Below are 14275 nucleotides of genomic sequence, written 5' to 3'. Positions count from 1 at the left end.
TGTGTACCTCAGCGTGCCTTCCGTCATGTCTGTTTGCTCCATGTGCCACTGGAGCTGCAGCCCCCATCCCATGCTGGGGCACGGGAACCCATGAGATCTACACAAACTCACTGCCCACATGAGTGCACAGGCTTGTTTACACACAGTGCGCTAACTCTGGCTATGGGAGTAAAAGCCTTTGGAAGCACTTGTGCATGATGCTGTCAGCAGCAGCCCTGTGCGTCCCTCTGTGAGGCTCCTGGCAGGAAAATGCCCCCAGGTCTAAAAGCGCAGTCCCCGTTGACTGTGCGACCAAAAGGTTCCCCATCCCTCCAGGCACTGCTTGGAGGCAGCGTGAGGCTCAGCAGAGCCCAGGGCAGTCACTCTTCGCAGGAATCCCCGGCAACGCAACGCTCCCAGCGCTCTGGCTCGCGTACGAAAGCAAGCACCGGCACAAGGTGCTCGGCCAGAGTTTGGGTGCGGGACAGCCCGCCCGGCCCCGGGGCAGCACCTAGCCCCTCTGCCCGCCCCCAGCTCGCCCCTTCCTGCCCGCGGGGCCCCGCTAGCCGCCGGCGCGGCTGCCGGGGGTCTCCCGGTGGAGGGGCGGCCGCGACCCCCCGGCTCCGCCGCTTACCTGGGAGCGGGATCCGCGCTCAGTGCGCGCCGCCCGGCAGCGCCCGCCGGCGGCCGCGGGGCGCTGCCGAAACCATCGCCGCGGGCGCGGAGCGCGGCTGCCGGGGGGTCCCGCTCCCTCCGCGGCTCCGGGCGGCTCTCCTCGCCCCGCGGGGGCCGGGGGCGCCGGGCTCTGCCCCTCCGCGCTTCCGCGGCCAAGGCTGCGCGGCAGCTCCGCGCTCCGGCCAGGTCCGCGCCGCGGCCCCGGCGCCCGCTCCCGGTGCGGCTGGAAAGGCGGAGAGAGGAGAAGGAGAGGGAGAGGAGCGGCGAGGAGGAGGAGAGCGGGGGGGGGGGGGGAGGAGGGAAGGAAGTGGGGGGCGGGTTGGGGTTGGATTGAACCGGGAAGAGAAAGTTTCTTTTTTTTTTTTTTTTTTTGCTCGCTCGGCTGGAGGGAAATACTGAAAAAAAAAAAGTTTCCATTGTTAACTAAGAAAAAAAAAAAAACCCACCGCCGCCGCGCTTTGGCCGCTGTGGGTTAAAGATACACGAAGCATTTTCCACCCCCGCCCGCGGCGGGCGGGGCAGGTCCCGCGGCGGGGCCCGGCAGAGTCCCCGGTCAGCCTCGGCACCGCCCGCGGGGGGACATCCCCCGCCTCCCCGCCGCATCCCGGCCTCCCATCGCAGCTGGCCGTCGTATTCCTCCCTTGGGCACAGCGGTCAAGGCAAAGGGTGGTGCCGGCCGCACCAGGAACGCAGAGCTAGAGGCCACCCACCTCCCCATGCACACGGCTCGAAGGCACCGACTAGTCCATCCATTTCCCACCGCATCTCCCTTTCCCCAGGCACCACGGCTCAGTCCTGCTGCTTCTCAGCACGTTGGTCATTCACACGAGCCCAAGATTGGCTCGATGACTTCCCTGCTAGGTTGTGTGGCCTTGGGTGAGCACGTCCCGTGGAGGGAAGATGACCTCCGCATCCCCAGAGGACAAACACGAGTGTGGCTGGTACATCCACCTGCTGTGGTCCTGCCCTAGGTTTAGGCAGGGCTGTGACTAACTCGTTCTGGACACTGCCCATTTTGACTCAAGTAGGGCCCCAGAGAGCACTCTCCTGCAGCCCCCAGGCTTGGGTCCTGCTTGGCAGGAGGAGCAGGCTCTTGGCTGTGATACAGCATGATTTCTGTATCAAGATAACTCATTGGAAATAGTTGTCTGTACGTCAGCACTTCAGCAGAGCAGGATCTGCAGTTCACTCTCAAAGTAGTGGTCAAGGTCAAACCCAGATAGCAGTTCTGGGGTTGGTCTGGATTGGCCAAAGGAAAAAAAAAAAAGAAAAAGAAAAATGAACAACAATTTGCCTTGGCTAGGATTTCACAGCTAGGACTTTCCCCTAGAGAGGGAAATTGATGTCACAGCGGATCAGCTTTTTGTAATTAAAGCATAACCTCTAGAGCATAAATGGGGGCAGAGAGGTCTCTGAATTGGCAGAAGGTGTGGATTGCCAATCCCACAGGCAGACAGAGAGAGACACCCAAAATGAGCTTATGTTTGTTTTTCCAGTAAGAGAAACACTATTTTGAATTCAGTGCAGGAAAAGAAATTTTTAGACTCTTTCCACTCCAATCTGTTTCCTTAGAGTCTGTGCTTGGTCAGGAACTGGTCTTTCATGAAATAATGTGATCAAACTCTCTCAGAAAAGTGACCCTGCTGAGTATAACAGCACTATTCATAGGCACAAGCTTCCCCTGTGTGCAAATATCTGCAGATTCTGCTCAGCTGTTGCTCACATTCCCTTGTGTCTGCATACACATGTCAAAAAGTAGGAACTCTTGCAGTAAAGAATAAATCCAGGAATACATGCAGATAAACAGGTATGTTCTTTTTTTAAAACAGCTATACTTATGCTATGCTGATAGCATCTGCATGCACTTGCAAGCACTACTGCACATCTGTATGTGGATGTTTTGGCCATTCTTTGGGTTTTTTTAAGAATATTTACACCACTGTAATCACAACGGGTACTTAAAGGTGTTTCTTGAAGTCCCACAAATTCAAGCTCCGTCAGATATTCATCCTATCAGAACAGGACAACGGAGTGGTGAATGCACTGTGGGCAGGTTTACAGATACAAAACTCCCTGAGGGAGATCTGGCCTTAAAACATGGCAGCATTTTTGTCATATAACAGAGCTAGAGCTGTTCTGTGGGTACTGTATAAAAAGACAAGCTTTTCTTTATAATTGAAGTGGCTAATAAAAATGCAAAGAGGAAAAGAAAGTCTAGGGATAAGTCTTTGACTATTCAGAAGGAGTAGGTACAGGAGGGAAATAATTGTTTCCAGACTGGAGCCAGGCAGCATTCCACATTGTACAGTGAAGAAAGAACAGACAGCTTTCAGCACACTTGTTTCCAATCAAGTGGAAACCAAGTGTCTGAGGTCAGCCTAAATGGAAAACACAAACTGAAACAGGTTCCTAGTCCAATCCAGAGACAAGGATGGAGGCAAGAAAGGAGAAAGGTTTCTTTCACAGATGCAGACAGTGTCTCTGGGCACTAGTACTGCTGTAGTTACTTGATGCTGCCGAGAAGCCTTCTCTGTGGCTTTGGCACAGTTGCGTTAGGTGCTGTACAAAGAGAAGAAACCCAAAAAGATCACCCTACTCTGACTTGCAATCTCAGTGAACATTCTTCAAGTAAAAGTCCAAGGTCTTAAAAGATCTTGCCTCTGCTTAAGCTGTGTTCTTCATTTGAATTTATACTTCCTGCTTCCAAAGAAAATCATTACAGTGCTTGAGAATACTGAAAACAGGCTGGGTTAGGGCAAGCAGTTGATCCAGCCAACTTTTGTGTAGGCAACTTGTTCTTATTCAAGAGAGTGGAGCCATTAAAATGAACAGGATCTTTCACCAAGGAAGGGCATATATGCATGGCAGAATGTATTTAGTCTGAAATAAAGCGAGGACTGTCCTTTGCTATTTTACACACCCTCTTCCTCTGCAGTTGAGGTCCTGGTCCACAGGTACTGAACTGAAGAAGAACCCCTTCCCCAGTCCAAACTACAGTAACAGGCAAAGGAACCAAACCTAAAACACCTTACTGAAACAAGATCCTGTACTGCAGAAATACTTCCTTCCATGGAGGGGGGAGAACAGTCACGGTACATACTGGTCATTGCAATCACTTAAATCCTTGAAGACACACAATTAATACGATGTGGGCTGCATTATAAAGCTAGAACAGGACAGAACAGACCACAATCTACTTAGCATCCATCCAACTGTAAAAACAAAACAGAAAAAATCATAACTATTTAATCACAAAACAACTACAATCCTCAAGTACTCTCCTCCTTCGATTGTCCCTTTATTATAAGAACCATTTTTTAAATTATTACTCTCTGTCATGTTTTGGACTGGTTGAACAAGACAGCCTTCACTGTGTTTCAAAGCTGAGTTGTCCAAACTGTCACTGTTCATCCCGTTCAGAATCAGAAGGACCGTCAGCATCCTTATAGGGGAAGTCAGTATTTGACAGCATTTCCTCACCAGCAAGTTGAATCTTAAAATCTTGTAAAATATAGAAATAAATGTATAAATACAGAGTAATTCTACAGTCAACAGACTTACTTTGTGTTTATGCCAGTATGACAGAAAACAAATCCAGCTAATATTTTAAAAGAAAAAGAGCCACAGAAGACACAAGTGAAAACACAACACTGAACTATGTGCTGAAAATTGTCTATGTTCATGCAGGTGGCTGTCACAGGCATGACACAATTCTACCTTGTCTAGGCTGGCAGGGGAAATGGAGGCCTGAGAAAAGGGCTCTGGATGTTTATCTTGCACCAGCCCTTTTGCCTTCCTTCAGTGGTAAGAGATCAGAAAAAAGCTGGTTTTCCCAGCTCTTGGCAGCCTCTAAGCTGGGTTATCTGGTCATTTGCTCCCTTCCCCCTATCCCACAGGAACATGCATAATGGCAGAACTAAGCAGAGACTGGTCCTTGTGCCAGCTCCTGTTCAGGGAGCAAGAACACAGACAAAGGTGCAAAGACACCTGTAGCAAGTCAGTGTAATTTAGGGCAGCCTGTGTACTGCACCCACGTCTGCCTGAGCTTGTACGTCCACCTAGAGCACAAAGAAACCAGTTTTGTTCTCTGGGAGCCTCCTCCACGCATTCCTGCCTGCACCTCGCCCTGTGCTGCACCGAGACACACGTTGTGGCGCAGCCAAGAAAGTCAGCCAAAGATCCTGGTGATCTGTTCCTGGCTCTGCCCCTGCTGCACCGTGGGGCGTCAGCAATGTGGTTGTTGCCTCTTCGCCTTGTTTCGCCCACCTGTGAAACAGGCAGTGTGGACTAAGACATCCCGTGTCTCCAAGGGTATTTGGGGCTGTGACCTGCCTACAGTAGCGTATACACTTGGGGTCCTTGGAGGAAGTGGTGCATACATCCTAGACATCTGTGCACAGCACGCATATGTGGAGCTTTAGCGCTGAGCTAAGAACATCAGTGTAGCTCACAGGTTTCAGTATTTGCAGCAGGACTTTGGAGAAATGTTACAGAGCTCAGGAGATAAGGATGTATGGATGGAAAATATTATGCATAGTGAATTACTCTAATAAGGAATTACACACATGATATGCAAGAGTGTTTAGGAACCCTAGAACAAGCACAGGATGTTACATTTCCTCTTGATGCAATACGTATGTGGCAGTGGTACCTTTATTTTTCCCTCAGCTAGTAAACTGCCCAGGATGAAGATGTGAAGGTCTGATGTGAATGCCTGGTTTTATGTCTGGATATGGGCAGCAGTTTCAGTGACACCCTTCCTGTTTTTTCCTGATGCCAGAGAAGAGCCCAGCTCTGCAGTTGATGTGTGCCACAGCTGTGGTCCCCTATGCTGCAGCAGGGCTTTGGCCCACGGTTGCTATTTGCAGATAATAAGAATATAAACATATGTGCATATTTGGGGAGTAACCCATGATTCAGCATGAATGTTTCCTTCTTTTCCACAGACCGAACTACAGGCAGTAGGAGCACATCAAACATATATTGTCGACTATATACAGAGGTTCAGTAAAACTAAAAGTAGAAAGGGAAATCCTTCCCCATCAGAGCCCGAGGATACTGAAAGTTATACCCAGCTCTATGTTTGAGGGGATAAAACAATTGGAATTGAAATACTGCTTCATTGCCTGAAGAGGTTTTTCCTATTCATGGGTCACAGTTACTCTACTAGACTGTGACCACACAGCCATAATTGGGCAGCTTTACGTTTGTTTGAGATCACAGCAGGAAAAAGACAAACAGTGTTTCAAGTGTGCAGTGTGTCACATAGGCTGTTTTGGAATCAGTAGTTTATGAAGGGGCTGTGAGATTCCAGTGCACCTTTTAGGGATGAGATGAACATGGGATCATAAGAAATGCTGTCCAAGTTTCCACTCTGCAATGAGTGATATGTGTGTTTTGAAAAACAGGGAGAGAGAGGGCACTGAAGAAGGCATAATTAATAATTTTAAAGTCCATACTGAGCTATAGCCATTTAATTTAAAACAAAGCATTTTGGTTTTCTCCAATAATCTATTTTTGCTCATAGTATAATAATATATTTTAAGAATTTACCATAATACTGCTATGATGGACAGATGTTTACCTTTGTTCCTATGACTGTGAAAGGAAAAAAGCTGAGCTTTGAATGACTGCAGCGCAGTTTAATAAACCAGCAGATCTAGGTTGATTTTTCATAGTTTTGAACAGCTAAAGCAATAGAACTATGAAAATATTCCTAAATGATGTTGCCAGACAGCAGAGCGTTATCTATGCTGTTTTCTGTGTGTAGCACTGTTCATTGCCACGCAACAAATCACAAAAGTCAGCAGACCCTGACCCTGAAAAGCAGCTGTGTTATAGCAGCCACTGGAAAACACCCATCCTTGCACATAAAAGTGTTCCAAGCAGGAACGTCTCTCCCAGATAGATTGAGATCCACATGCTGGATCATGCTTTTCCTCTGAACAACTAGAGGTAATTAAAGCCCTTATGGAAAGATGTGTCCACCTAGGGAAATCTTCAAACTGTCACAGGTTTCTACACATACATACAAGTATGCCCAGGTGTAATAAGGGTGCACTTTAATAGCACAAAAAGCAGCTTCTCCAGCCCCAACTAACACTAGTCAGAGCCTTATCTCCCTGCTGCCCCTTGCCACAGCTCTAGAGACATCCACTCTTGGAGGTGTCTGGAGACGTCCACTCCTGGAGCTGTGAACTGTTCTCTGAGCTGCCTCCCCAGTTCTGGATTTGAGCAGCAAATTGAGCAATGCAGCGCAGTTTTCCCTGCTGTGCTCCCAGCTCCTCTGGCTGGTATGCCCAGGACAAGCCTCCCTCTTGTGCTGCCTTTCCCCTTCCCCTACCCCTTCCCATCCCCCCAGTTATTTCCAGGTTGTTCCTGGATTGGCAGGGTTATTTATCTCTGAGAGGGCACTTGTCTAAGTTTTTAAAGTCACCAATACAGACTACAGAGTTTCAGTTCATTGGAATTTCCCAATCTACTACCATGAGCTCTCTAACACTAGACTACACCACAGCTCGAGTTTTCACCTCTATGTAACTAAACTGAAGAATTTAAACCCACATTTAGGTGCCTCAGTAAGAAGACAGATGTCAAGAGCTGGGATGATCCTTCACATCTCCATGAAGTTTGCCACTCTTCACAACTCTCTGCGCTCCAAGGAAGGGGTTCCCCATCCTTCTTCTCCTTTGGAAAAGGTGAAAGATATTTCATGGTCTGGGTGCTTGAAATTAGGCCTCTGAAAAGACTATAAAGCTGGGCAAGGTGAAGATCTGACCCAGAAAGGAGATATTAAGCATCCATTTCCTATCTTGCTGAATGACTGCAGCATTAATGGTTCCTAAATATTATGTGTTTTCTCCCTGCGTCCTGCTGGATGGAGACTAATATCACAGAGTTCCAGCTGGCTGCTCTTTTCTTCCCAGAGGAATTACCTATTTGCTTAAGTAACTTTACGAGATGCAAAAGCAAAGACAATAGAGGAGAGACATGGGGCCTGCAGGTCCTCAGCAGAACTCCTGTGTTTACTTGCTACCTGTTCTTCACCCCTTTTCCATCCTTTGCTCTCCTTCTTTCTGGGCACACCTATAGATCCTGTAGCCCTTGTTGTCTGAACCAGATTCTCCCACGAACCCCAGCAACACCTTTCTGGACCAGGTAATGTAGGACTACAGGCCAGCCTGAGCCAGGCAGAGATGGCAGAAGATGGTGCCGCAGAGGGACATGGCAAAGAGGCTCCCTGGTGGGGATCTCCCAGGCGTGCCTCAAGCTGGGCCTACACACACCCACGCTCCGGCCACTCTGCCCACAGGATTCTGCTGTTTGAGAAGAGCAAGACCCATCTGGCAAGTGGGACAGAGAGACACCTGCCCAGAAGGAAAGAGCATGGAGATGAGAGAACCAGGAGAACTGGCCCCAACGCCAGGTGGGCTGCCTTGCCCTCAGAGCTGGTGGCTTCTTGAGGCTGGCAGGGATGATGTCTCTTCACCCCTTGGAACACAGCCTGCACCCGCAGCTGAAGGCACTGGAGAAGCTGGCAGTCATCATTATCTTCTCTCCACTGGGAACAGACTGAAACTGTTTTTCTTCAGGGCTGTTTTATGAGAAGCAGGAAGAGAGTACCCGGGCAGAGCACTAAGAATTAACTTTACAAATGTGTCTCCATTTGACAAAATGTTTGAGGTTTGCCAGTTCCTTTACGTTCTCTCCCACTGGCTCAGGACAGACTTGTCCTGAATAGGAAAAAGGGAACAGTGCAAGAGCACAGATGTCTGACATCTTCATGTCTTCTGGCTCAGAGAGAGGGAGATTAATAAGAGCTGCCAGAGAAATGCCTTGGAATGACCCTTTCTGATAGGAGAGACAATATCCTGGAAACACCCATCATTTGTTGGCAGAGACACTCAATTCATTCCTTAGCTACACAACAAAATTTCTTTAACTCTTCTAGAGGCCATTTTTGGACTGGATTGCAAGAGTTTTATGTTAAAACAAAAAACAAACAAACAAATAAAAACCCAGCAAAAAACCCCCCAATCACTTTGTTTCTTTCTGTTTTACATATCCGACATTTCCAAAAAGGAACAAAATGTTGAAACAATTAAATATTTTCCTTTTTTACAGCCCTATCTTTCATTAAGTGACAGTTTGCTAACATCTCTTCTTTCCTGTGAAGATGATGGATGGGGCTGATTGAAGAAGACTTGCAGGATCCAGTAAATGAGGTGCCATTTGCGTCATCAGAAACAGCGACCACCAGGGAATCATCTGCCATTTTTACTGTTTCAAAAGGAGACGAGGAGGAAGAATGGAGCAGGCTGAGATTTATTACAAGTGGTGGAACAGCCTTTGAAGTTACGCAAATGGAAATCTGGATTATTTGCAGGAACAGATCCTATATGAGGCTGTCGGGTTAGGCAGGGCCCTGTTTGTGGAAGAAACATCACATGAGCGAACTCTGACATGAAACCTCCAAGAAAGAGAACTAGAGGCTGTCTTAGCAATTAAGAAAGTGGTGCATCACTGATGAACCAGAGAATGAAGTTCATCAGAGCTATAGTGCTCAGCAAGCTGGGCCCAGTTCTCCCCTGGATGTCATCCCATTGTAGTTGCTGGAGAGACAATGGAAGGGACTTCAGAATAGCACATCAAACTCTAGTCTTCTACAAATCAGCTGCCATTTTGCTGCAGCAGCCTTTCCTTTGCACACCTGAGACCCCTGGAGAGCAGGAGATGAATTCTATCAACTAATAAAATGCCAGCCATCAGATTTACTGCCTAAACAGTAATCTCAACTGCAGAGTTCTTTTACGTGGCATCTTCCACTTCCCAGCCCCTGACTTGAAAGCCCTGAAGTACCTGCACTGTCACATTCCCATCCTCTTTCCCAGGGAAATTGAACGGGATGGAAGGTGACAAGTATACACAAGTTTTGTGACTCTCAGGAATACTTCTGAAAGTTGAGAAAAGGAGAAAGAGGGAGCCAAAATGCCCATGTTACTGGAAGTGGTAAGTGCCCTAGCAAGTGTCCCCAGAGTTCCTGAGACGTATGCCAGGGACTCTCTCACTGCTCAGCCTCACTGAAACTCCTAAACTGTCAGGGGTTTAATGTTCCCTGCATGTCATTTTCTCACCTCCTCTTCATCAGGCTGATGGACAGTTCTGCTCATGGGGAAACTGCAGTAATTCCATGGAAGCCAAAAGACTCAATCTTACAGAAGTGCAATCAGACCATGAGGATTTAGTAGTGAATCTGATGGGGACAGAAAGAACTGGGGGGTTGGGGCTGTTCTAAACTAAATTGTTTGACCAAAGATTTGGTAAGGTCTTTCCTTCTTGTTTCTTTCTGAACACAATTATTTGTCCCAGTAGTTAGAGTCACACTCATTCATGTCCAAACTAATTTCTTTCACATGATTAATCAGCAGCTGGAGGCTGGTGATGTCATGGACTTTGACATTCGGTTGTCATCAAATATTACATTTCTCTCCCTTTTTTTTTTTTTTTTTTAATAATTTAACTAAACAGCTGCAGTGATGGCTTTATTGGCTGGTGGCCAGCTGAGTCTCTGCACAGAAACATAATACTCCTTGCCTCTGTTTTCCCATATTTCCCAGCTTGTTTGATCTCTGCTGGAAAAACTGACTGCCATGGCAAGACTCTTAGTAGCACCTACAGTTGCAGTGCATCCAAGAAAAATATACTTCAAGGACCAGGGAATCTGTAAAGCCTTAGCAAATCAGGGGTTCATCTCTTTTCCCTCAGAGGAAAATTAGTGCTGTGGCAGCTTCAGTGTGCCAAGGTGATTGGACAAATAGATTTTCATTTCAGATGGAAGATGGATAGAAGGAGGTTGGAGTCCCTCAGATGAATGGAAGATGGATGGAAGGAGGTTGGAGTCCCTCAGATGAAAGCTGTCAGTATGAACACACATTTCAGTTGCATTTACATGGAAACGAAATGTGTCTCAGCTTTTGGCTGGAAAAAGAAGGATGATGATCTTTGCAAGAAGAGTGCAGGGCAATTTACTGTTGATGAAATTTGCCTGGCTGTTGTTAATAGATGTCATCTACCAGGTTTACCAGAGATGGGTAACATCTGAAGTGAGTAGTGCACTGCATTTTCGGTTTAAAACCTGATTAATGGTGCTCACCTTTTTCTCCGTCAAAACTATGCTCTCCCATTCTTAATGCTTAAATGATTCTCAGAGGTTTTTTTCCCCTCAAGTTCAGGGTGAATTGGAGCCATTTGCCATTTACAGTGAATTGTAAAAGGGGAAGGTGGGGCCTTGCATTCTCTAAAAACTTTGGGGATTTTTTCAAGTGCTGTGTCCAGCAAAGTATCAGTTTAAAAAGCTCACACCTGGTCCAACCTGCTCTCAGTGACAAATGCTGTCTTTGAGAAGGCAGTCTTGATAGGTTAGTTTTGGAATAACTATGAGGGTTTATTTTTCATTTTAATTTTCAAACATTTTGAAGTGTTTGTAACACACTGTGAGCACAAATGTTGGTAAGTTTTGGTTGATTTAGTTTAATTGAGACATTAGCTGTATTGCAGGCAAATGGATTTGGAATAGGTATTACGGCACTCAATTTTCCAAATCATTACAGAAGGATGAGATTACAGTCAAATATTATATGTTAATATGCTTAAGCATTCAAAATTATGGAAGCTTTTTCATCAGTAAATGCAAAGTTTTTGCAGCAATTCTGAGTATCAGCAGGGTTTGAAAGCCTTTAATTAATTTTGGTTACGTTTGAAATAATCTTAATAATTTCAGAATAATAAAACAGATCAATCCCTGGGAAGACTCATATAAAGTGGATAACATCACATCTAAAATAAGTTTTGTCTCTTTCTCTGTCATCTAGATAATCCATGAAAAATCCCCAGAAGGCTAAAAACTGTAGCAGGAAACACAAATTAAAGTCTGCATATGTTACCCTGTTATGCCCAAAATAAAATACCTACTGATTTGAATAGCCTAAGGACCAGACCTTGTACTGTACACCTAAATTAGAAATTCATCTGTCTCTGGGATAGAAACTTACCGAGTTCTCTCTTCCAGAATTCAGTTCAAAATCCCGTCAGGCACTGTTTCCAAGGAAGTACTTTTTTCCACATTTCCTATATTCACTTGCACTATTCAAAGATTGAAAGCAAGGATTTACATACAAGGTACTAAATAGTCTACTGAATTCAAATCAGTTTCCACCGGGTAGATAATAATTTTTTCCATCCACATTTAAGGTAAACATACTGGACAGCCTTTCTTTTTAACAAGTCGATGAGACGTAAACAGGATGAATGAATAGGTAACTCTCTGCAGCTACAGGTGGAAGAGCTCTGAGCATTTGGCAGTGGTGATGCCAGTCTTACCCACGGCACAAGTCAGAAAACAGAGTAGTGACAGTGTCATGTCAAAGGCAATGCAGGGAAGCAGCAGCAGAGAAAGCAATAAGGGCTTTCTTGCCTGCCAACCCAACCAGGATCATGCTGGGGTCTTGGGACTGCACTGATGGACTTGGCTCTTGTATTTGAGGGACAGAGCTAAATAGCTAAAAACAGCTAAAGCCTTTTACCTCATTCCTGTTTTCGTATGGTTACATTTGCATGACATGTTTAAAGCCAACATACCAGGTAGTTACTCGAAGTTCCTGTGAGTAGCTGTTCTTCAACACAGTTACTGTAGGAGCTCTTGTTGTAGTAGTTTTTTGTAGTAGTTTGTCTTCAGCTGCCTCGGCTCAGCTTGCTCAGCCACAGTTTCTCAGCCTGCATGGACACACCTTGTTTTCCGTCATATCCTCTCCCCACAGGTGAATAGCAAAGTCCAGATGATTTGCTCCGTGTCTATCTGAGAGCCAGGCCTTCCAGGGTGCTCAGGCAGCTCAACAAGACTCCTCTTCCTCTGCCCAAGCTCCCAGCTTTTATTAGCCCTGCCCACAATATTCCAGTACTTCTTTGGCTTACATTTATTTTCCTTATGCTTATTGTCGTAACATTGCTGCTAGTGTTTCATAAAACTCCAAGAGTCAGATCCAAATGCCAAAGGGAAGAGAATCACTGGCTCCTGCAGGCACTCAAACAAATTTTTCCTTTATGGTCTTACAGAGAGGTTTGAACCTAAAAGCTCAATAGAGCATCATTGGTTTTACTGGTTGGCTTTCTGAAGGGTAAATATCAAATCAAAGCATAGGAAGCCAACCAAAAAAATGGCTGGAATGAGTAGCTCCTATTTATTTCATCTGCAAAATGTACCTAGGTAACCTTCTATTTACAGCTAATCCTATGGAACAGCCACTGAGATGCTGCTGAAAGCTGAGAGTGTCACCTCAGTAGCTGAAGCAGTGCTAATGAAAACACTGAGCACAGGTTATTCTACAGAAGAAATGGGGAGGCACAGGAAACAAATTTCTGTTTTCTTTTAGCAGCTCTGCTTAGCTGGAGAAGCCACGGGTAAATGAAGGAGGTCAGAAGGTGCCACTCAGGATGCCACATGGAGAAGGGGAAGCCATGCCTAGAGGAGAAGCAGCCCCACAAGCACGGCAGTCAGGCAGTGGCTGCAGCCCCAGCCCCGCTGATCAAAGCTCTTTGCCCAGGTGGTGAAGCAGAAGCTTCACCGCAATAACAAAGAGTGTACAAACATTTCTTCGTGGGTTAAAGGTGCTGAGCTGAAAAACTTAAAAGCTGGGGGCGTTGCTAGTCCTAACACCTTTCCTCTTCCTCCTGGGAGACCACTCCCAGAGGCAACTGAATGGAGCACTGGCCTTTCAGGACTTATGAAATACGAACACAGTTTTATTTACTTCCTGACCCATGGCTCAAAACATCTGCAGCTTTATAAATAAAAAGCAACTGCTGCTCAGCAACTTCTTCTGCCTCTGCTTCATTTTGCCAAGAGGCCACACTGTGCTGTGACTGTAATGCCCTAGAGGTGCTGTGGTGATGTATAAGAACTATCAACTGGGCTCCCCAGGCAGCTGGCACCATTGCTCTTCATTTTGCACCTTGCACCTGGTTGGTCAGGTAAAGGGCCACAGCTGGAAATTTTAGTCAAACTGAGAAAGTAAATTGAAAATGGAGCCTTCTTCATCAGAAACAGCTTGAGTTTCTGTTCCAGATGAGGCAGCTGAGTTGGCATTCTCAACTTCTCTTGTCCCTCCAGTATGTGATAGAAAAGCTGCTACTGCTGCTCCTTTTGCACCTCTACAAGAGGAAAAAGCTGATCAAGTGGTGGATTCTCTGTCCCTGGAGGTTTTTAAGATGAGACTGGATGTGGCATTTAGTGATCATGGTCTAGTAACCACAGTGGTAGTGGATCAAGGGTTGGACTTGATTTCAGAGGTCTTTTCCAACCCAGCTGATTTTATCATTCTGTGATGAACCCTGGGCCATGAGCATAGGTGATACTTCTTCAGAGGAGAGCTCTGGCAAAGCTTTTCATCCCCCTTCTTCCCGAAGAAATTCAGGAAATTTGTTGGAAGCAAATGGTTTCAATCAATTCGGTGGGGTAATACTGGAAACTGCACAGTGGTCACTGAAAGATTCTTCAAAAATAAGGTGCTAGGAAGGACTTCTGCAAATCTTTGAAACTGAGTCCATGCAAATGTTCATTTGTCAG

At 46.1% G+C, this 14275-nt stretch overlaps 1 protein-coding gene across 1 annotated transcript in view; it reads right to left on the bottom strand.

Annotated features, from left to right (window-relative positions):
• Positions 1 to 839, bottom strand: part of ITPKB (inositol-trisphosphate 3-kinase B) — a 68311-nt gene extending 67472 nt beyond the window's left edge. Inside the window, exon 1 of the mRNA XM_027659342.1 lies at positions 614 to 839. The gene's annotated coding sequence lies outside the window, so the exon portion shown is untranslated. The remainder of the gene's footprint in view (positions 1 to 613) is intronic.
• Positions 840 to 14275: the final 13436 nt, after the last annotated feature.

This window comes from Corapipo altera, unplaced genomic scaffold, assembly GCF_003945725.1.
Source record: "Corapipo altera isolate COAL_440 unplaced genomic scaffold, ASM394572v1 48, whole genome shotgun sequence".
Taxonomy (NCBI): Eukaryota; Metazoa; Chordata; class Aves; order Passeriformes; family Pipridae; genus Corapipo; species Corapipo altera.
This window is presented reverse-complemented; position numbering and strand designations above follow the sequence as displayed.